This window comes from Petaurus breviceps, unplaced genomic scaffold (assembly GCF_028583685.1).
Source record: "Petaurus breviceps papuanus isolate PSGF00001 unplaced genomic scaffold, PetGlider_PUasm1.0 37, whole genome shotgun sequence".
Taxonomy (NCBI): domain Eukaryota; kingdom Metazoa; phylum Chordata; class Mammalia; order Diprotodontia; family Petauridae; genus Petaurus; species Petaurus breviceps.
This window is the reverse complement of record NW_027186296.1, coordinates 10,418,800-10,438,325: the sequence shown is the minus strand read 5'-3', so window position 1 is coordinate 10,438,325 and position 19,526 is coordinate 10,418,800. Positions and strand designations below refer to the sequence as shown.

The 19,526-nt window shown below is 39.2% G+C and overlaps 1 gene segment (V, D, J or C); it reads right to left on the bottom strand.

The window, feature by feature from the left end:
- LOC138168866 (T-cell receptor alpha chain constant-like) overlaps positions 1 to 19,526 on the bottom strand; it is a 93,006-nt gene that overhangs the window by 43,702 nt on the left and 29,778 nt on the right.

Below are 19,526 nucleotides of genomic sequence, written 5' to 3'. Positions count from 1 at the left end.
ATACAAGATGAGTTTTAGAGAATTACCTGAATCTCAGAGAGGTCAAATGATTTACCCATGGTAACATGGTATATGTATGGTATATAAAATGGGTATAAAGAATAGGATTTGAACCTTGGTCTACCTGACGCCATGTCCCCTTACTCGGTTCTCTTTATCATGTTACATCTCTAGGCAAGACAATACCTAAATTAAATCTATGTCCTTTAAAAACATTTTTTAGAGACCTTCAGAGAAGTAGAGGACAGTCCCTCTTTAGAAACTTGTCATTTGCCCTGTCATGCCATACCTTCTGTCTATTTAGGAATTTCATTTTATATTTAATTCATATCCTTTCATCCTTGCTTTCTGTCCTCAGTGGAGAGAGGGCCATGGTTTGTCATTTCCTACATGATACACTTTCATACTTGGAGTTAGTTTTTAAATCTCCCACAAGTCCTAATATTGCTGGGCTAATAAATAACACCAATGACTATTCCCCTCTGTTAAAGGTTCTGGGTCTGATAGGATTTGGGGAAGGGACCTCTAGGTTGGGATTGGCAGGCCGAGCTTTGAGGAGCCATTTCAGGATTATCTTGAGATTATTGCAAGACTAAAATAAAATGGAGAGTCTGAGGTCAGAGTCAACATCTAATACAGTGACTTCACCACCCTAGGCATTCAACATATGTTTGTCGAGTGGCTTTAATAATTGTTTCCAAACAATATGTTATACTCTCTGCTTGAAATAAACTATGTTATTCCAACCAGAGTTTCTTGGAGGCCCAACTATTCTTCAAAACATCAGAAAAAACTCCTTTCCATGGGATTGCCATCCTGAGGAAATGAGCTGTTACAGAGGTAACATTAGGGAAGGTCAGGGTCACTTACTTGGAAACACAATAAGCCTTGCTCCCTTTCCAAAGATAAGTCCTGTGTTGCCTGTGGTCACACAGTGATTTTCACCACAGCTAAAACCTAGAGAGCTTGGTAATGGCATCTTTCCTTGGTAACTGCTCAGTTCCCTTAATTAACTCTGTCCCCAAGGCAGGAAAAACTGGAAGACATTTCATGAAACCCTGTGGACTCATAAGCTCTGACTTGGACTGGAAAACATACTAAAGGAAACTTGTTTCTGGCCTCACTCTGAACTTTGCCAGTGTGACCTCTGAGATAAGGAGAGGCTGATTTTCCAAAATGGAGAATTGGATGTGGAAAAATGGCATGAATGGACCAAGAAGGCCCAACATGAGAAGTTGTTCTTGGCTGATCAACTAGCCTTACTGGCTCTGGCATTAAAATGACCTTCCCATGATATCCCACCCAGTCAGGAAAGGGGGAAAATAAAGAGATTGGAGCCAGGATCCATGCAGATTCCATGCAGAATTTAAATAGTGGCAAATGGAAATTTACTTAGGGATGTAGGGTGAGGTAGAGGCCAAGGTTAGCTTGGTACTATTTCCAAAAATCAACTTAGTCAGGGCCAGAAGCTATACTGACTTTAGGAATATGTGAGAAAACATGGTGAGGGCTGATTCCAGGGGATTAGCTTTAGAGATGAACTTTCTGAACAATGGATTCTGAAAGTTTTAATCTCTTTTTTGCTACATAATCAATCAGATATAATTTAATAAGTTAATGAGGGTAACATAATGACCAAAACATCTTCCAGTTTGCCTCACAGGGAAAATTTTGCTATTTAGTGAAATTTTGCCATGTTGCCAAACTGTACAAATTCTGAGAGCTGAGCATGGGGCCTATAGGAGGTTTTTAGTAGTTTGGCTTTAAGCAACCTAACCTCAATAAAAGCACTCAAAACTTAAAAAAGAAAAAAATCAATAAAAAGGTACAGTCACTTCTTATTGGGACCAAAGGGATAAGGAACCAGTATTAGGGAGTATATAAACAGCACTTACTGGGAGAAACTATAAGATGGCTTCCTTTCCCAAAGATCCATCTGTTTGCATTATTCACACTGTGATACGACTTACTACAAAAAATATCAGGTGAGACCTCCCCAGGAGACCAGTGTACCCTCTGCAAAGATCTCCCCTTCCTGGAGCATATAGATGCCCACCCTGTTCTCCTCTACCATGATGCACAAGCTTCATTATCTCCCTAGCTATCTTTATTTTTCTACCTCCCAGTTGTTTTGCTTGAATTTTGTGTTGCTATAGCAAATGTACAGCAGGGAAATTGAATGACCTCATCTGACACCGGAGAATGAATAATAAAGCAACAATTCAACAAACTCTTTTCCGATACCAAACAAAATTCTATTATGTTGCTGCAGACTAAAGTGGCTGGGCAGACAGCCATTGAGATAGAAATACACTTTCTCTAGAGCCAAGGTGGGAAAAGGGTGGAAATGAGAGTCATCTCCTCCAAGATAGACATCTCCATTTCCTGTTAGCAGAGCTGTGTAAGGTATTCTTGAACCCAAGACAATTGCATTCCTTAGTTACATGCATTATTCTAGCTCTAAGTGTATGATACTATGTCCCTTCAGCTACCATTAAAGCCAAGACAAGGAGACTTAGCCTGGTCATAATCAATACTTCTTAGACTCTGAATAACCCTGCTAACCATCGTCCTTCACATGCATCCTGGCCGAGAGAAGACTTTTCTCCCTCTTTAATTTCTAAAATTTTTATCTTTTAGACACGTGGTCAATTAATATATCTCTAGAGCCAAGCTCAGGAACTGGCCCCAGATTCAATGTTCACAAGGATCATCAAACACTCATAAGAAGGTAACATTGTATCGTCACCTCTGCATCTTCTGGGACAGTGAAAGACCAACAAAAAGGCCTCTTCCTTCTCTCCTCCTGAATCCAACCAATCCACAAGACACAGCTTTTCATACAGTCATTCAGTGACAATCCAGCAGTCTTTTTGACTATACCTTCAATGACCTTCATAGACTTAGAGAGCCAGTATGTCCAGCTCTGTCCTGGCAAAACAACAGCTAAATTATTCCAAACACACCAGACAGACCATCTTAATCTGAAGGATCTATTGGGTAGGCCATTTCATAGTCCCCTTTCTAACAGCTTATAGAGTTTAATAACCTAGTAAACTTGACAGTTTGCATTTCTCACCTTTCTGCTTCTCCATCTCTGAACCCTCCACTGCTAATTAGGGCACTGGCATGTGGGAAGTAATAAAACTAGCCTGGACTTCTTTGGTTTCCTTCAAGTCCTAACTAAAAATCTCATTTTCTATAAGAAACCTTTTCCCAATTCCCCTTACTGCTAGGACCTGCCTTCCATAATTATCTCTAGTCTATCATACATACACGTTTATATTCTTTGTACATAGTTGTTTGCACATAGTCTCTTCCGTTAGACTGTGAGCTCCTTGGGAGTAGGGACTATCTATCTTTTGCTTTCTTTGTATTACCAGCAGTTAATATGATGCTTGACACAAATAGGCACTTCATAAATGCTTATTGACTGGGCAAAGCCTACACTTGTGGCACCCTCTGAAAGGTCCTTGCTTAATCACTTAGGTGAATCTACAGTAACCACTTTTACCAGCTGGTATTTGGATAGGACCAACTGCCTCTGTAACCGATGGCTTGCAAAAGCTTGCCACTCCTAAGCACACAAATGCAGCTAAATCCATTCTTGTCATTTCCTCCCAAGTGCCATTTATCCAGTCTCCCTCCTTTCTACCCTCTTATTCCCCCTTCCCCTTGCAGGAATTGGCCGTAAGGTAAAAAGCTTGCCATCATGCCTGCACATTTCATTTCACATGAATTTCCTTTTGGATGTTTTTAAAACCATCTGGGCTCATCCATTCATGCTTGGATTGTTTTTCCCATTTTAACTGAGTGGCAAACCAGATTTTTCAGTGAAATTTTGACAAGCCACAGATAAAGCATGGCCATTTGCTAAAATTGGACAATGTCTGCACTTCTTATTGGTTCCTTTAGAATACAAAATGTGTGCAGTAATTTTGAGGAAATAAAAGGCACCTTATAAACATGATTATTGTTTAAATCAGCCTGATTCTCTCTACTTTGAGTGAAATAGAAGATTGGCCTGATGGGAAAAGTAATAAATATAAATAATTGCCTCCAGCATCCTAGTTTATGGTACTATTGTCCCCTGTCACTCATATATCCAAGCTCAGAAGCCCTTTGGAAGAAGATATAGAGTTATTATATCAAAGTGAAATTTAAAACACAAATTGGGTTTCAGTCTTCATTGAATTCATTGTCTAGTAGATACTTGACTAGTTGTCAGGAAATATGGGTTCTAATCCTTGCTCCATTGTGGTTTTCCCTAGGAGAAGGTAAGGGCAGGGACTTTTTTTTTCTTGGGGGGAGGGTTATCTTTGTATCCTTAGAACCTAGCATAAAATGTTTGTTTATTTGAATTTAATTATAAAACCATTAGTAAGTCACAGTATCTCTGGATCTCAGTTTCCTTTTCTATAAAATAAGGGGATTCGACTATATGATCTCATGTCCTTTCTCATCTTATAATTTTATGAGAGAAGCCAACATTATACTTATACCAAATTTACCAAGTTCTCATCCTCTTGGTCATATTTAAATAGGATACTGCACACTTACTTGGTTTTACTTGCAGCAGGGTTCCACTTCCAAATACTAAATTGACATTATTGCTAGACCCACAGTGTTTCTTGCCTCAACTAAAACTTCTGGCTATGGTACTCATGATTCTCACCTCTCTTCCTTTTCCCCAGATGCACAGTGTTTGGGCAAAGGGAGCTGTAGGCTACAGGTGTTTTTCTCCTTTTCTTTGAGAGATGGCCTTAGGGAAAAGTTGTTTCTGCTACATAATGTTAATGTTCTTTTTATTTTGGAAGGCCACATTTATGGCATTTCCCATTAACTTCTCTCCAAAAATAAAGGTAGCCACCAATTCCCCTTTCACTGAATTTAAAGCTACCACCTTAGAGTTCATTTAGTCAAACTCTGTAGTCAAACAATGAGGACACAGACGAGGGTAGTTAATTGAATTGTGCAATTTCATTTGAATTTGAATCTAGGTCCTGGTCTGACTCCAGACCCAATATATGTTCCATACCCCCAACTCTACCATGCATTTATAGAATTTGATCTACCAAAGCTAGATCAGATGACATGCTAAGGATTTTTACTTTCTGTCTCAGGTTTTGCTACAGAGGCTTTGAACTCAACCTCATGATGTGGGGTAGAGTAGATAATTCATTTCCAGATCTAGAGGGGAATGGTGTTCACAGCGTTGTACCCGATGTCACTTAGTGCTGAGCTCTGTCAGGAAAACTTAACAAAAAAAAATCTCCCCCAAAGATGGGGAAAATGTTCATTTGCCCTGGAATAGCAGATATCAGGCTATCTTGAAAGAAAGAGGCAATCTAGAGAGGAAAGAGTCCTAAGTCATGAGTTGGAGCCCTAGCTGATCATTGGTGGGTAAGTGACCTAACTTCTATAAGTGTTGGTGTCTTCATCTATAAAATGGAAATACTGCTTGTACTACCTTCCTCACAGTGTTGTTGGGAAGGAAGGTCTTTTTAAACACTGAAATACCATACACATGTGAGCAATTATTATGAAAGAGAATTACTTTGGTTTGAATGATGGAGCTAGAAAGAGCAACTAACTCTCCAGGACAAGGGTAAGTAGCTACAATACAGAAGGGCTGCATTTACACAAGCAAAGGGAAGCAGAGAGTTAAACAGGGATCTGGGGCATATGATCCATGCAGATAATCTATATCACTTAGACAGAATGAGAAAAGTTTTTCCTCAATTGTTGTCCCCATAAGGGTTATCTAGTAAATTAGCCCTGTTCTCTGCTTCTCATTCTCTGTTGCAGAGATTCTGCCAGGGTGACAATACCCCGTGAGAACCTGTCAGAGTCTGCCAGCAAATGAGGATTGAGGGCAACAGGGTCAACCCTCATTTCCACCAAATAGTGGTCATTACCTCCCATCAGTGCCACAAACACAGAACCAACCTGACTTACTTGGCTGGATAAAAAGCCGTGTTCCGACACCAAAGACAAGCTTGTTCAAACTACTCACTAAAGTCACAGCCCTACCTGGCCTTACAATAACCCTGGGGAATATTTTTTTCCCTTCCCATGTAAAGCAGGCATCAGGATTGCAAAAACCTGTCATCTTTTCAAACTTATCCAAGACTCTTTAGGTTTGTATCACCTTCTCTTATCCCACTGATCTAGCATGGAGTGGCTTTTAAATTCAAGGGTTAGCTTTAGGCCTCTGTAATACATGGCAAATAAACCAAAGGTTCTCAAGTATTTTGTTCTTAGGAGCTCTTAACATACTAAAAATTATTGAAGACTGTCCCCTGACCTTTACTTTTTTTTTAAATGTAGATTATATCTATTGATATATCTTATTATTATTATGAAGATGATTTTGACCTTGAGGACTGCTGAAAATGTTTCAGTGACCCCCAGGAGTCCCTGAACCACACTTTGAAAGGCTCTGAACTGGACAATTCTGACCCTTGCCTTGGCTGCAATAAAGAAGCAGCAAGGGTGATTTCTTGCTACTTTTCACTTACTCTTTTACAGTGGTATCTTTTCCTTCTCCTTCAATTTTCTCCTCAAAGGGAAAACAGACTGGGGTCATCCTTGGGAAATGATATGGACCATTTGGAAGTAAATTAAATATTTCCTTTTCCATCTTCTTCTTTTCCCAGACTCCCCAAGAAAAATGGGAGTCAATCCATTTATTTATTAGGTTATTCACATTTATACTAATAGGACCAAGCAAATGATTTTAAAGAACCATGGCCTAGGACAGAACCTGCTGTAAAGATGGGAAAACTCCATTTGCTTCTAATGCATTGTCTCTGACAGCTCAAGTTGTTCTTTAAAATATGCTTGGAACATAGTCTATTATTTAAACGGCCTTTCTTCCCTCTTACAACCATTTTTTCCAGAGACTTACCTGGCTTTACAATTAGCCTTGTCCCTGCTCCCCATTTCCACTGATAGTTGCTATCCCCACAGCCATGAAAACCTTAACAAAAACTATCATTGTCCTTCTAGGGAGCCCGTTAGAGATGAAATTCAGATAGAGAATCTGAAGCAGAGCTCATAAAACAATATCAGAATATTGACTATTGAAGATTATTTGCTCATTTAATTACATTTGATTCTCCTGCCTATAATAGATTCCAGGCACAGATGATGAAATCTAATGATTAAACATCAGAAGTCAAGAGAGGTCTCACTGCACATAGGGGGAAGCATAATTCATAAACAATTTTTAAATTGGGGGAACTGAACTTGCTTTACTTTCCCTGTTGTTTTAAAATGGAAATGCGGAAGATAGAAACAGATCATTTGTTTAGAGTTATAAATACATGTGATGCCCTAGCCTTCCATTCTCATTGTTGATATGATTTTAGCAGCATTATGATCTGAACTTAGAGATTAAGACATTTAGTTTATTGAAGACTTCTAGCTATGGGAAACATACCAAGAAAGCCTGGGTCAGGAAAGGATTTTGCATTGCTAAGGATGAGTTGATTCTCTTCCTTTAAAGAAAGTGTTTTGTTTTTAACATGTTGGTTGTTCAAATAAAAATATCACTTAAAAACCACTTCCTCATTTTTATCTCTTACCTGGGAAAACTTTTAATCTGGTCCCAGATCCAAAAGTTAGCTTGAAGTTAGATCCATCATTTGCACAGTGACACAGTCAATTACAAAAAACAAAAACAAACCAACCAAGAAACCCTACTCTATCCTCTTTGTTCACCTATGACTTTTATTCCAACTCCCCTCCCCCCTCCTTACCCCCAACCCACCAGGTTCTAAATAACCATCAAGCCATAGATCACCTCTGGAAGAATTTTAAACATTTCCACAATGAATCAGTCAGCCTTTGTTTCAGTTACATGCATTTTTCCCTTCTTCCTCCTCATAAACACCCAGTCTTGGTTTTGTTCTTATTGTCATTCTGGGCAAGACATATCCAAAGAAAGTAGAGCATTTTAGTTGTGAAGAGTCTTAGGCCATGTCATGAGAGCTAGCTTCAAAGCCCAATTTTTATAAAGGTTCATGGGATTCAGATCTGGAAGGGACCACAGAGCTCACTCTGTCCAACCCTATATCATTTTACCAATGAGGAAACTGAGATGAAATGACCAAGATGACACATATGGTAACAGAAGCAGAATTTGAACCCATGGTCTCTTGACTCCAATTTCCTATTTCTAATGTACCATCATGGGTGTCTTTTGCAGATGACAACCTCTATGAGCTTCTCTCTATTGGTAAGACTTTGATATCTGACCCTGTTTACCTAACAGAAGATGCTCTAAGGATATAATCTATAGGTCTATTCAATAAGAGAGATTATCCAAACATATTTTAAGCTACCTGGAAGAAAAAATGCCTTGCAGATGCAGGATGTTATTAATAAAATAAGAGATACATTAACTAAAGCATAGAGTTCCTAAAGTTAAATCCAGGGTTTTACTTTCAAATAGTGATGGAAAAAATAGTTCTGTCTTTTGTGTTTTTCATCAAATTACAAAGTTAAGAATAATAATTAAATAAATAAAATAAAATAAATAAAAGTTTAATAATAATAAACTAAATGAAATAAATAAAACATTAGTAGATGAATCTGCATAGTTTCCCTCTGCAGAGGGGACAGATTTGAAAAAGGCCACGTGATCCGGGTGATCCCTTCTGCCTAGAGATAATAGATTCTCCCAGGATGTAACTGGCTAGGCTTTTAGGATATTCATGTACACTATTGCTTCTACATATGAAGTTCTTAGATTTATAGTCAGAAGGGGTCTTAGAGGATATTTCATCCAAATCACTGCAACTGAGGCCAAGAGAGGTCAAGTGATCTGCCCAAGGCCAAAGAGGCAATCCAGGTTTCAAACCTGGGCTGTCTAACTCCAAACTCAGTACTATTTCTATTATATTGTGCTGCCTTCCTCTATCCTACTGACTTCCAAACAAATTAGGTACATGGCTTCAGAATGCAACTGCATCATCTTACTGGTCTTCTGAGGATGCCCTCCCTTTCTTCTCTACTGAATCACATCCTTCATTACTTCTGAGAACCAAATGAACAGCTATCTTTTATGCCATTTTCCTTTATGGATGTCAGTGTGCTTTTTTTCTAAGTCAATTGAGACACCTTTTAGATTATCTTAATCTTCTTAATAGTTAAAGCTATTGAGTCTCACTGGTGATTAACTGGGGAGATGAAAAAAAGCAGACATGAATTAATTTCTATGTAAGAGACATGCTAGCTCACAGACAGATTTAGTGAATGTCAGACTCACCAACAAAAGGACCTATCGGTCTCTGACCTATAGAAGTGAGAAGATACACTTACTTGGTCTAACCATCAATTGAGTGCCAGATCCAAACTGCTGCTCATTATAACCTGTGTTTACACACTGACTGACTTCACAACAAAAACTATGTCTACCTTGCATTCTGCAAAAGCTGAATCTTCCTCCCCTAGATGGAAGCAGAGGGTTTTGCAGGTAAAGGGAACACTCCAACCCAGCAAAACAGGGAAACCCAAGCATTCTGAATTGGAGGCCCACTAATAATTGATGATCTGATCCCCCATCATAACACTAGCTATTAACTAGTCTGACTGAGTCCATGAATTCACCAAATTCTTTTCATGATCCATCTTAAAAATATTATCAGAGCTAGAACTAGGAGGAAGCTGCCTAAGGGAGAAGGTAAGGGATAGGATGAAATGAAGGCACCTTTAAAGATTATTTTTTTATAAATATTCATATTCTCAAATGCCAGAAAATTCTTTTCTCTATGACAGACCAGTATTTATTTGAGGATAAATTAAGTTGCCAAGATTATAGCAGAGGTTTGAGGCCTCTAAATGTAGAGAAACTTGAGGGTAAAGTTTTTAAACCCTGCCTAGAGCATACAAATACCTTATCTAGGCTCTATTCTTTATCACCCAAGGCCCCTTCTAGTTCTAGGACTCCATTGTAGCCATAAACAATCATCCTTAAAGGCCTTCCTGGGCACTCAGCAATCTCTAGAAATGCTACTGGGCAGGTCTAAGGTATATGCATGAGAGAAGTGTGGGGGAAGCAGAAGGAAGAAAGAGAAGAAGAGAAGAAAAAGGGTAAACAAACAGAAGAGGGAGAAAGGAAAGGGGGAGGAAGGAATGATGAAGGGAAAGAGGAGAAGGAGATAAGAAATAAGATATGGGGAGAAAAAAGGAGATACCAAAAGGCCTTAGGAGCTAGGCAGCAGCATTGGAGCCGGAGCTTGATAACTACCTTTACTCTGTCAGAAAAGAAATGTTTCCTGCATGAGATCCAGGAGAAGGAGAATGGGGCATTCTCCTCATCTTATTCTCTGTGATAATATCTTACAAGTTGAGGAGAGCCAGTGTGACATGGAAAGAATGCTTAATTAGAAGTCAAGAGACTTGAGATCTTGGGTTCTGAATCTTCCAGTGTGTGGCTGTGTGACCTAGGGCCTCTCTTTTTTTAGAAGTAAATGAAGGATTGAACTAAATATGCGCTAAAGTTCTTTCTGGCTCTTACATTCTAGGATGTCATGGAATTATTCAAGAAAGGTTACAAATACGTTGCAAAGAGATCCCTATCCTCTGTCTCATTTCTCTATCATGTATCTGACCAAATTCTACCCAGAAGGATGGGGAAAAAAAGGAAAGACACACAGAATCTGTTTTTCTCTTACTAATTAGGTTGTCAATCTGTTTGGTTAAAATGTCTTATAAAGTGTCTTAATCTCTTCCTAGAAAAAAAAAGAGTCATATAAATGCAAAATAGTCACTGCAATAATAAGTCAAATGACTTACTGTGTCTTTTTTCCTTTGTTCTGAGAGGTACTGCTTAAAATAAAGGAATTTTCCTTTGTAGAAAGGAGACAGACAGAACAGTGGTATTTTTGTGTTTCTTCAACTAGGTCTACATAGCCCTAAGCAAAATGGAGGTTGGGCAATTACCCAGTTAATCTGATGCCCAATCCAGGTCATTCAGGTCCCAATGTGGAATTTCTTTTTGACTCGAATCATAGAGGCTGGCTGTGGACCTTTGTGTAACATTAACTGGATAATTGTCAGCTCTCTATTTCATTTAGTGTTTTGTCGATCAACACAGCCACATTGAAATCGTAAATGTTCTAGGAGGCAATTGTTTATTCTAAAGGACACAGATTTATAAATCCAAGTAATAATACCAAAGATGATGATGATTTGAAAAAATTTGGCCCAATGTTAATGCCTGTCTTTCTTCTCATTTAGGGAGTACAGTCGATAGTCCTAAATTATCCTTTCTCTCTATTTCCAGGACCCACATCTACAACAACATGAGGGTGACCTTCTTCCTGGATAGTCTTATCAGACTGACTCAGGGAAACTCATCTAGAAATTCATTAGGTACGGTGATACAAAGGGCTAGTCATTACAGATTAAGGTTTTCTCTTCAAGTGATGAAAGGCTTATGAGGAGGAACAGTGAGTCCAGTTTCCTTACAGAGGATCAGCCTGTTAAGTGCTATCATTTGACACTGTTTCTATCCAGTAAAACCTCTCTTCCTTCCTATTCTCTCTCTCTCTCTCTCTCTCTCTCTCTCTCTCTCTCTCTCCCTCCCCCTCCCCCCCTCTTCCTTCCCTCCCCCCCCCTGTCATTTTGCTAGCACAAAAAAATCTTTCCTGGTCTTAATTATCTGGCAAAATTATTTGTGTGGACCATCCTGAGTTTAATGGATCTCTGCCAATGTTTGGCTTGGCTTTGCCCAGGAAGAGCCAGTCATATATATTTTGGATCTTGAGACTTGGTGCAGATCTGGCAGGATATGCTGTGGTTTAATATTTACTGGTGGGATATCATGAGCTTGGCATGGGATAATCTGTACCAAAGGCATGGTGTGGTCCAGCCTGATCTCTGGCCTCTGGGAGATCAGGATCCTTGCTGAAGACTTCAACCTTCCTTTCTTTTCTCCTTACTGCTGCATTGCAGTCTTTTTTTTTTTTTGGTGGGGGGGAGTTTGTATCTACCTGTCTGCTTCTTTGCCCAACCTGTCAAAGAAATCAATACACAGAGCAGACTAACAACATCCCCTTCTCCCCTCCTGGGGACAATAACGAGAGCGGGGAAAACCACATATATTTCCAGGTACCTGGATCTAATTCTTTTCACATAAAGCTCCCTCCAAGAATAGGTCAGATCTATACTTGGAGCAAATCTTGCAGATAATAGGGAGTCTTAGACATTGGGTCTACAATGGAAGGAAGCAGATTCAGAGATCTCTCTACTGGGGGCAGTGGGGGGAGAGACATGTTTGCAACGAGTTAACACACAGACTTACTTGGATTGACTATCACGTTTGATCCCAATCCCCAAATTAATTTAGTATTGCTGACAGCATTACACCGTCTCACAAAGCTTTATAGAAGCCTGCTAGGCCAACGTGCAGCAGGAAATCCCTTTCAATCCTTCAATACAGCCAGTGTGCCTTTTTCAGGTTGTACTCTGGCCAAAGTAGCAGCAAAAGGACTATTTGGACCTGTGGTAAATGTACGGCATCAGGATGGAAGGGGTTTTCTGAGGTCATCTAGTCTCTTCCACTGCCTCTGGGTTGGGCTGCCCTTTAACTGGCTCAGACAGGAGCCTACGTGCCCTAATTTAAAGAGTGCCAGGAAAGGAAATTCTATAACCAAAAATCTATATCAAAGCTTCCCATGGCAACTCATTCCAGCATTTTACAACAAACTGACTGAATGTTTAGCAAAATGGTTAAAGGCAGAAAAAAAAAGAGAAAAAGATTAAAGTCTCGTTTCCCCTAGTTAATTATGGGTCCCTCCCCCACGACAAAAGACAGCGTGTGTGCCCATTTTCACATGTACATCTGGTTCTATGTATAATCATTAGAGATGCTATGAAAAATCAATATGAACCAGGATTTTTAAAAAAGGGCCAAACTGGAGCTTAGTACTTTAGTTTCCTTTTGAAATTAGGGCCTTCATTATGAATTCATTGTGGATACTCACGGGGTTTGACCATTAACCTTGTTCCCCCTCCAAACGTTAGTGCATAGCCTGCACTGTTATTCACACAGTGATCATCAGCTCAGTAAAAACCTCCCAGAAGCTGGGCTAAAGTTTCCCCCAAAGATCTTCTGTAAGGAGTGATACCATGCACTCACTGAGAATATTAAACAATCGTTACAGTAATAACCTGGCACGGAACCCTGGTGTCATTGGGGATATTTAGGACTGTTTCTATACTAGGTAAATGAAAGATCTGCTTTCTAAAAGCAAGTAGAGTCATCTTAGGAGGGTGGCTTTCTATACACACCTTGAAACTAACTCTAGAAGTACTGGAATATTCTTTTATGTTTTGGTCAATTACTCCTCCACCCTGTGTCTCCTTGGAGGTTTTGGAAATCACAGCTTCATCTGGACAAAGTAGAATGTCCAGTGTTCTGCCTATGTAGACATTCCTAGTGAGACTATTCACACAGAAGGGACTGGGGGAAGCCTCGTCTAAAACCTCAGAGAAATCAACATGTATCCTCCTCACTGGGGCTCTGGCAGACCCTTTCTTACCTCAGTGACCCAGTAGCTTAGGTCCAGGCAGCTGCTGTCCAGCTGCCTGCATGTTTAAAAGGATTTCACTATTTTTTGATCCTAGAGAAACAGAGATAGTTATAGATAATGGGTTGACCCATCCACTCTGACTTAAGACCTTTGTCAAATCCTTATTCATAAATGTGGTCACTGTTATTGGGAATTCTTAGGATCACAGAATTGGGAATATTAAGGTACCTTAGAGACTATCAAATCTAATCCCTAATTTTACAGATGAGAACACTGAAGCTGAGGAAGTTTAAATGATTTGTTCAGGATCCCATTTTTGTTCCAGGGCAGATTTTTACAGCCTTGTTGTCCTTTTCTGAGGAAAACTTTTGGGGCTTTATTTACTATGTGAGTCAAGTTAAATGGAAATCTGGCATCAGAAACCCCATGGCTATGTATTTCTCATTCTATGAATAATCTTCGCCCTCTTTCCAAACCCCTGCCTACTTTCAGGACTAGCACCCTGGCTATAGACACTTTTAACATTTTATATCCTCAGAAGGAAGCCAAAACAAGTCTAGGGAGGCCTGGCAGTCCAAGAATTACCTACTTGGATATACGGTCAATTTTGTTCCTTCTCCAAAGGACAACTTCCCATAGCCTCCACTTCCTGTATTCCCACAGCAGTTACCCCCTTTACAGAAACCACCCTTCACCCATTTCCTTTCCTAGTTTTGTAATTATTTGTTAAACCACATACATCCTAGACCTCCTCCATTTAAAACAGTAACAAAAAACAATGGATTGATTTCCTATAGAAATAGACATGGACACATTTAGATGGAGATAAATTGAACCCAGTACTGAGACTTTTAAGTCTACTGCTATCTGCCAAGCCTGTCTCAATATGTGAACATGTGAGCAGTGGGTCCATTATTTCTAAGTTTCTAACACAAGGTACAGCAATACACAGCCTATTAGGTACAGTTAATTAATGTTTTGGTCCTGTCTTATTAGGCCTGTAAGCCATGGGCTCATAAAAATAAATATAGGGAACAAGATAAGAGAAAATCCACTTTAGGTCCCAGCAAATAACAAGAAAGTTTTGGGTTTTCTTAATTGGATCCAAGAGTTGTCATTGATATATATCATATTGAGTGACTACTGAGTGTAAGGCACTGTGCTGGGTGCTCTAGACTTTCCCAGTTGTCCTTAATGCTAATACCTTCCCTCTGAGATTCTCTCTAATTTACCCTGTATATATCTTTTTTATGCATAATTCTTTTTTGCATGGCCTGGCCCATATTCCATAGGCCATATTAGATGCAGTGAGGTTTTTGAAGGGAGGGATGTTTTTGCCTGTCTTTGTATCTTCAGTCCTTAGCACAAGGTCTGGCACATAATAGGCAGCTAATAAATGCTTATTGCCTTGACAGGACTTGGTTTTAGTCCTTTGGAGGCTTATAATTCACTCGAAGGAACAGGGTACACCTTTAAAGGTAAATTACAATATAAGGTATCAGAGATTAAGAGCCAGATGAGGAGAGTTAATAATAACTCATGTTTACATAGCACTTTAAGGTTTATAAAGCAAGTTCCTTTCAATCATTATATGAGATGAGTAGGACAAATATCATTTTCCCTGCCTTATAAATTGTGGGAATCGAGGCTCTTGGAACTTAAGGGATTTGCTAGATCAGTGATTAGCTAGTTTTCCAAGTCAAGATTGGCACCCCCAGTCTTTCCTCCTTCCAGACTCACCACTCCATATAGCACTGTCTGGTGCTATGTAGTTCAGAGGAGTGAGTGATTACTGAAGGCTGGGGAGGTTTGTGAAGGCTTCAAGGAATAAATGGGATTTGAGCTGAACCTTAAAAAATCAGTAGGATTTAGATGAGCCCAGAAAGGGTATTCCAAGAGAGAATAGCATGAGCAAAGGGATAGAGATGAGAAATGTATATGGTATGTTCAGGGTACAGTAGTAGATGACTGCATCTGAGGTTTTATGTAGGAGAGTAATGGAAACTTTAGGAAAGAAGGCTCCTGAATGCCAGGCTAAGGGGTATCTTCAGAAGACATGAAATTTTTGGGGGGTTAAGGTTGGAACAAGAGAGAAATGGAAATAGCAAGACTACATACAAGCTTTAAAAAAGACTGCATTATGATTTTGGGATACTCTGTACATAGTAGGAAGAAATAAGGGGAGAAAAAGAAAACAGAACATTTTTTCCATTTTCAAAGGAACCCTCAAGATCATTAACTAGTATGCATTTTTTTTCCTTAAAGAGTTAGAGCACAGCCCTAATGACCAGTGGAGTGCAGTCCAGCACTGTGAGTGGTCCTCCTCACAGTATTGCTATTTATAAGCTTTCTTCTAGTTAGTTCAGAGTGGTCATTTCAGCTGTAATATTTCACAATATGACTGCCCTTCATGACTCCCTCTCACCTCTCAAGTAGGATTCATTATCTTTTTAAATGAAGTCTGCTTTTTTTTTTTTTAATACTCACATGTTAGCACTGTCACTCGGGTGCCCGACCCAAAGAAGTACTTGTAGTTCCCAGTGTTTAGCCACAGTGTTATATCTCTTATCATAAACTGACTCAGGTAGGCTTACAACTGCTGGGAGCAGCTTGATGGCTAAAATCCCACCTTTTATAGGAGAGCTCCCCAAGGCGCTTTAGTTCCAGTGCCTTCCCCGTTATCTCTAATTTGCCCCGTCTGTGCCGCGTTGTTTGCATGTGGTCTCCCTGTCAGGTTATAAGCCGCTTGAGGGCCACGGCCTGTCCTTTGCCTTTCTTTGTATCTCCCATCACTCACCACAGTGCTTGGTACATAGTTGGCACTTAATAAATAATTATAATTATATTTATAACTATATCATTATAAGTTATAATGATGTAATTATAAAATAAATATAATTAATATATAACTGACTGGTTATGGTCGGTGAGTAGTAGAGGTTCTGTTTAATTTTCTCTGTCCAATTGTGATTCAATGCTTATAATACTGCCTTATCTACATTATGTACTCAGTAAATATCTGATGAACTGAATTATTAAAATATTTCAAATTCCATAATACTTTTCTTATGGTGGACATTATATTAATGCCTTTTTTTAAACTTTTTTTTTTTTTGGTTTTTGTTTTTTGGTCTTTTTTTTTAGAGGGGGGGAAGGCAGGGCAATTGGGATTAAGTGATTTGCCCAAGGTCACACAGCCGGTAAGTGTTAAGTGTCTGAGGCTGGATTTGAATTTGGGTCCTTCTGACTCCAGGCCAGTACTCTATTCACTGTGCCACCAAGTTGCCCCCAAACTTCTGGTTTATAGAGCATCAGTATAGAAAGACACAGTGAACCTTGCAAAATATATCCTATCTCTATTTGGGATACGAGCTACACAGGAACACAGCTAGTATTTAAACACATATACCAGAACATATTGGGTGGCTAGGTGGCACAGTGGATAGAGTGCTGGGTCTGGAGTCAGGAAGATTCATCTTCCTGAGCTCAAATCTGGCATTCTAACTATGTGACCCTGGGCAAGTCACTAAACTCTGCCTCAGTTTCCTTATCTGTAAAGTGATCTGGAGAAGAAAATGGCAAACCATTTCAGTATCTTTACCAAAAAAACCACTAAATGGACTCATAAAGAGTCAGACACAACCGAAAAATGACTGAACACCACAACCAGAATACATTCTCCCAAATAAACATTGTCTGAAAGTAGTCCCCTTCTGACGCTATGTACTTATTCGATTTTATCTTTGCTGAAAGCATTTTTTTGGGGAGTTTTTCCTTGGGGATTGCTTTCTCAACTAGTTTAAGAACCACACAGGAAAGCTAATTTTATTACTTTACATAACTCTCCTTTTTTTTTTTTAACCAAAAATGGTTGTTGAGAATTTTATAATTTAATTTATTCACTAGTCTTAGCTCTGAGTAACTTGGTTGTTTCTGAAAAATCAAATACACTTTCAAAGATGATGATTTGCCACCATCTTTGGACTATTTTAAAGACCATATGGCAGATTCTGAAGGCAATTTCCAGAGAGGTATTCCAAAATTGTTTTGAACAATAGCAACATGAAAAGGGAGGATTTTGAAGGAAACAATGTTCATCTGGGTGTAAAAGTCTCCAAACATTTGTTGGGGAAACAAAATAAACCTTACCACCTTATAACCACATTATAAGCACAGGGGATATGGCACAGAGGAGACCTGCTTCTCATTCTAAAGCAGAATAGTTGATTTCAAGTGCTATATTTGAAAGGCTGTTATGTGGGAGAGGGATTAGACTGATTAGAATCATGAATCTAGAATTGGAGTGGGCCTCAGAAACCATCTTGTCTAAACCCTCATTTTACAGATGAGGAAACTGAGGCTCAGGGAAGTCAAGTGACTTGCCTAAGGCCACGAGGCAAGAGATAGAAGGTTCTGAACCCAGATCTTGATTTTAGTCAGTTTCTTTCCACTGCACCACACTGAGTTTTTTGTCCTGGCTTCAAAGGGCAAAACTAAGATCACTGGATCTTAAAACTAAGACTTCATTAAGAAGCTTCTTGACAATTAAAGGCTTTCCAAAAGTGTAATGTAATGTAATGTAGGGAGTTCCCCATTACTGCAGGTCCAAGCGACGGCTAGATGAGCTCTATTGGGGATGTTCCAGTATTGCTTGGACTCCATGTACTCCCAGATTCCTTCCAGTTCTGATTCTCTGATTTTGGGAAGAATACTGAACTGAGGGACACACCTGTCATTTTTGCTCATGATGTGCTGATGCAGAATGCACCATATTCCCTATAGTCTACACAAAAATAAATATTCTGATCTTGGCTAATGTAAAAAGGGCCACGACATTCGCTTTCCACTCCAGCATCTCTTTTTGACTGGCTCACACCTTAAGGCATTTCACATTTTTAACAAATTCATTCCTCTTGATCTTAGAGAGAACAAGGACATACTTTAGACTTCACAACACTAGTTTCCTTTTCTCCTTCCCATGGGATTAGCTAACTCAGTTTGTTTAAGGGATGAAACCTATACTGAAAAAAAACAGTCCTTTATTTTTCTCCCAGTCAGGTATTAGGTTTACCTTTTCATGAGAATCAGACTTACTTGGTATCACAACGAGCTTTGTTCCATCACCAAAAGAAAACTTATTTCCTCCAAAGTCACACAGTTTTTGGATCCATTACAAAAAGCCCTGTCTATGGGAAGGATTTTCTATAGGGGGAATATAACTTTTAATTGACCCTGCCCTATTAATATCTCTTTATTTTTCAACTCCATGGTGTGGTTTTGAAAGGGGACTGTATGAGGAGTTGGGAGATCTGGATTCTTATCCTGGCTGTGACACTAACTGGCTATATGACCTCTCTGAGACTTGGTTTTCTCATCTGCAAAATGAGATGGTTTTGCTAGATAATATAAGTTCCCTTCTGGATCTAAAACAGAATTAAGCACCTGTGATGCCAAATAAGCTTAAATGCATCATTTTTATTCATCTTTAAGGATATGTCCTTACAAGTTATACATCTCTGGGGATGCTTTAGATTTTCCTATACTCTCTTTTCATTGGTTTACTGTAAAATGTATCACAAAACATTTCTTTCCTTAAATTATAAGGTGTATCTTACACATTGAATAACTATGCAGTCACATTAAAAAGAAAACTGGACTTTTGATTTCATTTCTCAGTTCATGAAAACCTTCTATTGATGGCTATCAGCACCTGAACCATGGCTTATAGTCTTAGAGGGTTACACTACTTACTTGGCATTACAGATAATTTGGTGCCAGGTCCAAAAGTGAGCTTTCCTTGGCCTCCAAGAGTCACATAGCCATACAGGCCCTTACAATATCAGCTGGGAGGGGGCATAGAAAGAGAGAGTGGGTGCTGTTCTATGGCTTATAGTCTTAGAGGATTGCCTGGGACACTGAGTACTTGGCACATAGAAAGCATTTAATAAATGCTCTATCTATCCAACTATCCATCCATCCATC